Genomic DNA, 9,175 nt, shown 5'->3' with positions numbered 1-9,175 from the left:
ATTCCTCGTTCATCGGTGGCAAAGGCACCGGTGGACAAAAGGGTCGCCAATATTTTGGCTACCCCAGGCAAGATCCAAACAGCCCCTCCCAACAGATTCAAATCCCTCGTTCGCCGTGGAATTTTGCCATGTGTTGTTTTCATGGACTAGCAAGATGCTCGTGCATTGCACGGAACATCATGATGCATTTTTTTACAAACTCTCGCATGCATGCATGCAAGGGATAATTAATGTCCTCCTTTGCTAGTACCACGAGGCAAACACCATTAATATTGCATCGATTAGTGTTAGTGGCCTTGTATATCTGCAAATTGTAATTTTGATAGTGGCCCCTTGTATATAAAAATGGAGGGAGAAAGATGAGAGATAAGGTGAGGAGGAGTGGGGCGTGGTGGTGACTGGTGGTCGGACTGGGCGGAGGCATGGGGATGGATGGCGCATTATGTCTAGGTTTGTATCTCTCTCACACACACCCACGTGGGTGGGGGACGTGCACGAAGAGAAGAGGTGCACGCACGGTGCACGTACTCCCGTCTCTTTCCCAACCACACCCGCGCGGGTACACGGTGGAGCTCATTTCTGTACGAAAAAGGCAGCCCACGTGGTAATTTGGCACGTGTACTGGTTGTCCACTTGGTGGAGGGAGGATCGTCTACCACGGGTGAACAAACAAATTGTGACTTGATGCGTTATGTTAAATTAAAAAAAGAGGCAAACCATGTGGGGCCTACCTTAGAGGCAAGGCTCTATACACTGGAGTACTTTTGATGTGTCCCGTCAACTCGCAGAACGAGGCGAAGCTTGCTTAGTACGCCGTCTCCCCCGCCTACGGGCGCGGTGGCTCGCGGGATGAGGTGAAGCTTGCTTACGAGTAGTAGTAGTAGTAGTAGTAGTAGTAGTAGTAGTAGTAGTAGTAGTAGTAGTAGTAGTAGTAGTAGTAGTAGTAGTAGTAGTAGTAGTAGTAGTAGTAGTAGTAGTAGTAGTATACGCCTTTACACCCGCACGAGGAGAAAATTTTACTACTACTACTACTCCCTCCTTTCCAGTTTATGGCTCAATTTCAAAATCTCTCCAACCAAGGTAGACGGTGAGTGGTCGAATTAATTTCGTAGTTTGCACAAGTAATTAGTACGCTCGTTTTTCTCAAGAAGTTATGTTTACCGAGGCATTAATTAGAACGAATGCATGAATGACCATTAAATTTCCATGAACTTGTACATGCATTGGTTAGTTTCCTCTTGACACTGCTTGCGTCGGGTGATCTAACGCACCTCAAAATCCAACATGTAATGGTAGTACTACTAGTATAGTAGAATTGAGACTTATCAAACGGAAAAACGAATGTGTTTAGATGAGCCCTATAAACCCTAGTTGGTACGTACTCCGTAAAAATAGATTTTTCCAAAACTAAGTCGCTCCCTTTCATGAATTCTGTAGTATACTCCTCCGTCGATGCTCCCTTTCATGAATTCTGTACTTCCTGTCGCCGACATGTGGGACATATAGCAACCGGGTCGACGTGTCAAGCACCAAATACCAGTGCAGAACAGCAGGGGGGACGCACCCCACTCGTACCGGCCCAGTAGTAGTAATGAGCAATGAGACGTCAAATCACAGTGCCGCACCTTCCCAGACGGACGAAGCGACCATTATTTCACACTTCGGTTCACCATCATCTCAAACCACGTAGTATTGCTTCTGCCTCAAGAGGGACACGCGCATAGCCTTGGTACATCATGACACGTGGGACCGCATGACAGGCCATGCTCCCCCGCCGATCGCTCGGTAAAATCACCTCATTTTTACTATACTTCCTTCGTATCGGCTTACTACATGGCATGCACGTCGTTCTAGGTGGAGAATTTAACTGGCTATATATGTGATGAACAGTACTCTAGCCTTTTAAAAAATGTATACTTTTGTACAGTAGTACTATCGATGGATTGCGTCATGGAGCAAAAACTGAAATTAAAAAAAGGTGGTACATATAGAGAGCGCTCGTCGCCAAATTATGCATATAGTACTATTAAAAAAGCTAGTACGTGCTTAATTGGGTGCTAAATTCTATTAAAGAAATACTAGTAGTATGTACATACTGAAGAGTTAAAGTAACGAGAAGAAACAGAACATAGTTCTGCTGGGGGCTCAGCACAACACACCCCTCAAATTAAACTAACACACCTGAAATTAAACTATGCAACTAATCCGGTAGACACTACATTAGAAGTTTAGAACCACCATGAGCAACGACACTGCCACCTTACTCGGAGTCCTCGTCCACGTCCTCGACTTCGTCCTTGTCCCTCTCCCTCTTGGCTGATACTTCTTTGCTTGAACCGCACACTTGGCTGTTGCTCTTCATCCAACCCTTGTAGATATTGAAGCAAAGGTAGCCATCCATTGCAGCGTAGTGGATGTGGTCTATATCTAGTACATTCTGCTGCCATGCATGACGATGAAACGTGTATGGAGGTTTCTCTAGTTTACCGTACGAAGGATGAACCATGGCTCCTGCCAGGGTCAGCATTGAAGGCTGACGAGAGGACACCAGCCGATTCTTCTGGAGGTCGAAGGGGTTGCCTACAATGAGACCTATCCGACGCAGGACATCCCTGTCGTTCTTAAAGTCTACAGTAACGAATTTCACTATTTTTTCCTTAAGGAAGTTCTTAAAATCCTGGCACTCAACGTCGGCATGGCATATGTGGTAGACCAAGCAAACGTTATGTACGCAAACCTGGATCACGGTGGGCTTCTTCCTCTCTTCGTCCTTTAGATCCTTCTCTGGTCCCAGGACTGTGGTGTACTCAACATCTAGCCCAGTGACCCACTCATCATCTGAGTTTTCGAACATGCGTCTGAAGCGAGAAAGGCATCCTTTCACCGTCGTGAATAACAGGTGTAGATGATGTCGAACTCATCGCCGGTGATGGTTCTAACCTTGTACTCACCGCCGATCGTGGAGATTTGGGACGCCATGGATTTGGGAGGAGGGTTAGGATTAGTGGAACTGCCGTAATGTGAATGGACGGGACAACTAGGAGCGAACCGCCGTAGTATTGAACGACGTGCGGGGACGAGTAGGAGCGAACTACCAGCATGCGAACAGTAGGGTAGTGGCTTTCCATTCTCCCATGATACGGGCTTCCGAGAGCCCTTGGATCTGAGATCGAACGGTTGCATGGCGTGATTCTAGACCTATGGGTGAATATCCTATCATGGAGGGTTATTCTGCAAATTTTCAGCAACTTAGCATGCAACCGTTTGATCTCAGATCCAAGGGCTGCCAGAAGCCCGTATCATGGTCGCGCCTACCATGACCGTCGCGTCGCTCGTGCGGTCGCGCCCTTGGAGATTTAACACGGTGCGTTAGGCTATCTGATGTTGGCATGTCATACATAGTCATCACTTAGTCACTCATACTACAACAAGGTTGGCTATAAGGTTGGCTATAAGTGTATTTTTTTTACTCCTCTCTATCTCTTTCTTTGTAATGGAGGTCGTCAGGAATCGGGAGACTCACGCCGGTCGTAGCACCGCAGTTAAAATGATAATGGCAAGTCAAATCACGGGGCCCCACCTGTCCAGCAGTAACTCGTTGTCAAATCACACAGCCCTACATTTGCAGCAGCCTACTCCCTCGTCTTCTCACGTCTCTGTCGAACCGACTAGGCGGAACTGCCCCGCCTACTGCGCAGGAAAAGCCCCGCCCTCGACTTTTAAATACAACTACATCCGCTTAAGAATCCAATGATATACTTTTTGTGACATAGTAACTCATATTTAGTTAGTCAAATGGATGACCTAGAACTACGTGCAGGCCCTATAAACCGAGACGCCTAAAAATAAAAAAACCAAGACGGAGAGGGTAGTTCAGCATGTATCTTTTTAGATCAATATAGTCGGGATTCACCAAGGAGCAAAACCAAGTGGTAGGCTGCTCCTGTCGTGTTGGCGTAGCAACTCAAGCAGGGTCAGTCCGCACACGAAATGGCGACACACTTAACAGGACCCCTTTGGCCGACATGTGGCTCATCCACCGTCTTGTTCCACGTGCGATGCACCAAATTACAGTTCGGAGTAGCGGTTGGAATTGGAGGCACCCCGGTCGTAGCGCCGCAGTAGTAGAAAATGAGCGATGAGGGGTCAAATCACAAAGCCCCACCTTTCCCGCATTAAGCTGGATGGACGAAGCAACCATCATTTCACTCTAGGGCGCAAGAGCATAAAGAAAAGAGAAAACAATGGTGCGTGCGGCAGCTACCTAGGGCACCTAGGGTAGGGGTCTCCACTACAGATCCTTTTTTTTTAAAGCGCCTCCACTACAAATCGGCTTCTCCCTCGTCCTCTTGAAGAAAACCGATGATGAGTGCGGCGGTAGGTTTTGTAGGAGTACTATGGTGTGCGGGGCCATGTCGTAGTAAACGGGTTCGAGTCGACACCTTAAATATGTGTGGCCGCTTGGTTTTACGGGAACGAGGCAGCATTTTGGGTTCGGGGACCAGTGGAGATATAGTACGTACAAAAAATTGTGGACGTAGGTTCGACCGAAAGGCAATGATGCATGGGCCCTGCATTTTGATATACCCGGGGCCGCGTGAAATTTGCTACTCTACTCAAAACTAGTAAGGTACACATGTATTCAACGCATGAGATTTCGAAACCAAATTATGAATAAATACACACTATAGCATGTAAAGCTTTGAGTCATATATGCATGATGTAGATGTTCGTTTAGTTCTTATAGTTCATCTCATTCAAAATCAATTAGTTTTATAAAAATGTTAAGATTCATGGGGTTGTGCATTGTAAATCATAAAGTAAAAAACAAATAATGACAATTCATTTAGAAAAAGTAATCAATTATGATACAGAAGATTCTAGAACATAGGAGAAGTGCTTGTGTTTTTAGGTTTGTGCATTATGCTTAAGTTCAACCATGGAGTCTTTTAAATTCCACATGTGGCACATCTGGTGGAATGTTGATGATATCCAACGGCCAGTAGTGCTCGGATTTGCCTATCTCTGCACTGTCGGGTTAGCTTCATCCAGCGACCATCTTTCAAAGTTATTGGCACACTACATAGTTCTTGTGCCATAGTTGCATGTTTTGGAAAAAAGCTACTAGTGGGTTGTACTATCTATTTAGGAATAGAAGATGTATACATGGAAGTTGTAGGGAAAGAGATGACATGGAGCACCTCAATTCCTATGAGTAGGGATTGGAAAAGAGATGTCATTTGGTTCACATCATAGGAACTTTTCTATTGAATCTAGAAATGACATGTATCTCAATTCCTATGAGGGATTAGAAAAGAGGTGTAATTTGGTTCATATCATAGGAACTTTTCTATTGAATATACGCTAATGTTTATTTTCCTTTGAAATTAAGGGAGTATAGGAATCCATTCATATGAACCAAGTGGCTCTAAAGCTATAGAAATGATATCATGTTTATTTCCTTTGAAATGTGGAGTATATGAATCTATTCCTATGAACCAATTGGCTCTAAAGGAAAAAATCCTATAAAAATCATATCATATAGAGTTCCTATGATATTCCTTGACACTAAAGGATGCTTGAAATTGTTGCGGGTGATACCATGGTCTTTCTTTGTAGACTCCTCACCCATCTTTATAGTTACCTCTCGAAGATGAATGAAATGATATATACATGCTATTCTACATGTGCAATTTGGTACACGAAAACTCGGTAAAAGTTTGCGAGGTTCGAATTTTCAATAAAGCTATATGCACTGCATTTCGGAACGGAGGGAGCATTCGACAGTTGCTAACACTCACGTGGAAGATTTGTGTGTAGGAGGAGTGGCTGTTCTGTTAAATGACATGGCAAAACTGACACTGTCGGATGCCGATCTAACGGTTCTTACGGCGTTCGTCAGGAAAAGGCTTGTGGCGAACGTTTGTCGGATAATGATTTACGGACACATGCATTGCATTGATACGTGCCCCCCTCTCTCTCACGCACACACACCCTCACGAGTCACGACTCTCCCGAGTCCTCTCGCAGACTCGCACATCGCACCCACCGTCTATCTGCAGGTAGACGTCACGCACATATGTGCTCTTCACACCCTACCCTCAGAACTTCTAAAAAACAAAAGACGGCACACACATTTTATTTTAGCTCACACATCACACACTTATACTATTACTCTTGCGGCAAACGTTCTTTGGGCATAGTATATTGTACTCTCACGAAGAGAAGCGATGCACGCACGCACTAGTTCTCTCACACCCACTCGTGGGTACACGTAGGAGCGCATTTTTTTGAAGCTGGTACAACAAAATCACTCCACTATATATAAAAGCAGGAGCCTTAGCGCTTGCTTTACTAGGGTTCCTCTCGTTCACTCTCTCATGCTCTCCAGATCTAAGCAACACATAGGTGGCCACACTCTCTCTCATCTCACGGCTGGTCACAAATCCGGCCGGACAACCTCGACCGGGGCAGGGGTGTAGGTGCATCGTTCATGCTGTCGTCGGCAGCGAGGGAGGAGACCAACGGCTGCCCGCGCGTCCCGATCAGTGGCCGTGCCGTTCTCTCCAAGAGAGCGCCGGCTCGGGAAGGCCTCCGACCCCTTCTTCATCCCTGTGGTATTGTGGCCAAGATGCGGCCTCCCGACGCCGTCTTTGCCACATGCCGATGACCCTCAAGTATATATTCCTTCGAAACCTGCCTTGCTCTACTGCCCCAGCTCCCTTCGTGTGGATCCTTTTCTACTTCCGTCCGCTGTTCCAAAGCCACCTAGACTTCTACTATTATTAGAAGTAAATATAGTTCATACAGTTGACTCAAAGCGTTGGTTCAAACAGGGAAGAAAGTGGGAAATCTGTAGCATGAATCTAGGACTTGGTTCTAAGAGGAAACGGGGGAAAGTAGTAATATATGTCACTGTTTAAGTAACCGTATTTCGTATTTGCGCAAACAGGGATGTTTGTCTCCATATCGTTTCAGGATGTCTGTCTCCGTATCGTTTCTATCCACGCAATCAAAAGCACACACCTCAGTTTTAGTACAACTGCGCAAAATGAGATGGCTATCCCTCGCTGGCGTCGTCTAACCTCCCGTCCTCAAGGTATCCCTACATTGGTAGTAACTAAGGTAGAATGACCAACGCAATCTAAAAGAAGCTGATTCGTACGTTTTACTTCCTGATTGCAGTGCAGGGACGAGCGAAAACAACTGCATCCTAGTCCGGAATGCACTTTCTACCAGTTCATCCATGGACCGAGGACTAGCTGGCACGGCTGCACGGCGGGTTTTTGGACAGGTGCGCGGACAAGAGGCATTGTGGTGTGCTTATTTCTGCAAATAGCGGTGCTTAAATTTAGTGGAATGCACAAGCATTTCAGCTGGTCAGTACACTGCATGGTTCAGTTCAGCATTCCAGCTGAGACCACAATTATAATTGGTTATTCTGGAATGAGAGAACCTAACCCTGAATGGTGGCAACAAGAAAAAACCAGAGTGAACTCCAGGAAATTTAAGCCTGCTGGGAGGCCCTTTGCTCAGAGAAGCCTTGCTTGTTTTTTTCCTGATTTGTAAACCTTCTCACAACTTTGTCTTTTGCTGTGAACTAGTATATGTTTGTTATGTTCTATGAATCATTGAGATGTATAAAATTGCTTAACTTATGCTTTTCAAGTTTTTTATGAAGACGAGTTTAATGTGAGTGTTCTACATGAGCGCTGGACTAGCGTGTGAATGTTTGTAATTTATTACATTGTGGCCTCAATTAACTGCATGAACCACTGTAACAAGATACATAGTGGCTTATATGTCAGACAGCAAATTGTTGATTGTTAGCTGGTCGATAGCCTAGTGTTGAAGCGAGCTGAGCCAATGTGTCATGTTTTGCACAACTGCTTACAAGTGGGGTAGCACCAACAGTGTTTACAAGTACTTATGTATACGTCGGCGCACGGTTCTCAAACGAGTGCTCTATTTCATCAAAAAAAACACTGCTCGTATGGTAAACCGTGACAACTTATGTCTTACCATGCCATATTCATGAAAAAACTAGTGAGGACGCATCTGTTTCGGCAATAATTACGATGGTTCTCACATGATTCACGGGCACACAAAAGTAGCAGCAGTTCCCATAGACGGATTCAAACAGAGTACTAGCCCCAGAGGGGTCAATAACAAGCAAGGTTCGGATAATTAGACACAATCCAAACTACTATTAAACACTAGCTGGGGCAACTATTTCATGCCTCGATCTAATTTGGGCTGGACACAAGACGGGCCTTGCCATGAACATCATCGAGGACGTCCCGCAGCACCTCAATCCTATGAACCTTCATGAAGACAACCTTGTGGCCTTGCCACTGATAAACTTGTTTGTGGAGGCATGCCACATCATCTTCTTGCGTAAGATTGACAAGAACAATATGCCTCACAAACGAAGGAGTAGCTTTGAACTTCTTGTGCTTCAGTACACCCTGGACAACATGCCTGACAACTGTGAGTCTGGAATACAACTCTTCATTGGTATAACCGCAAATGGCTTCCAGGATCCAACAGCCTAAGAACTCTGTTTTCCCAGTGCATATATTCAGGTCGTCCGCCTCATAGCGAGTGACATGTACAACCACACAATCCTTGTCTGCATCAGGGCTCTAATTGAAACAGAAACAAATTCTGAATTACTTTTCAGTATAAGAAACATAAGTTATTTAAACCACTATGTATAGCATGGCATCAAAGCTAATAAAATTTTGCATTATTAATCACCACATACTTCCTTTTCTAAAAGAATCACCACATACTTAGATGAAAAACCACAATCGAGATTGGCAAAGAAGGAAATCACCTTAGGCAGCTCAGCGGGGGGGACACATCCTCGAAGGGGGAAAACTGCTCCTGCAGTGCCATGGGGGTTGTATCCTCAAACGGGGCGTTGACCATCTCATTAGTGGCCGTGAGTGTATCTGGGGTTGGCTTGGTGGTTGCCTCCATCTTCTTGGAGCTCTCTGCCTCGTGGGGATCAGTCTCCCGCGTCTGCTCCAATATCGGCAGATCTTTGCCTGGTTCTCCTTGGTCCATCATGAAACTGACGAATACTAGGAGACCACTGAAAGGAAAACACAATCGCAATGACAATGAAACAAAAAAGAGAGTGAGGATCGGTTACTGCTTTGCAAAAGTT

The sequence above is a fragment of the Triticum urartu genome, chromosome 5A (assembly GCF_056163025.1).
Source record: "Triticum urartu cultivar PI428250 chromosome 5A, HENAU_Tu73, whole genome shotgun sequence".
NCBI classification, from domain to species: Eukaryota; Viridiplantae; Streptophyta; class Magnoliopsida; order Poales; family Poaceae; genus Triticum; species Triticum urartu.
The sequence above is the reverse complement of the archived record's forward strand: the minus strand, read 5'-3'. Positions refer to the sequence as shown.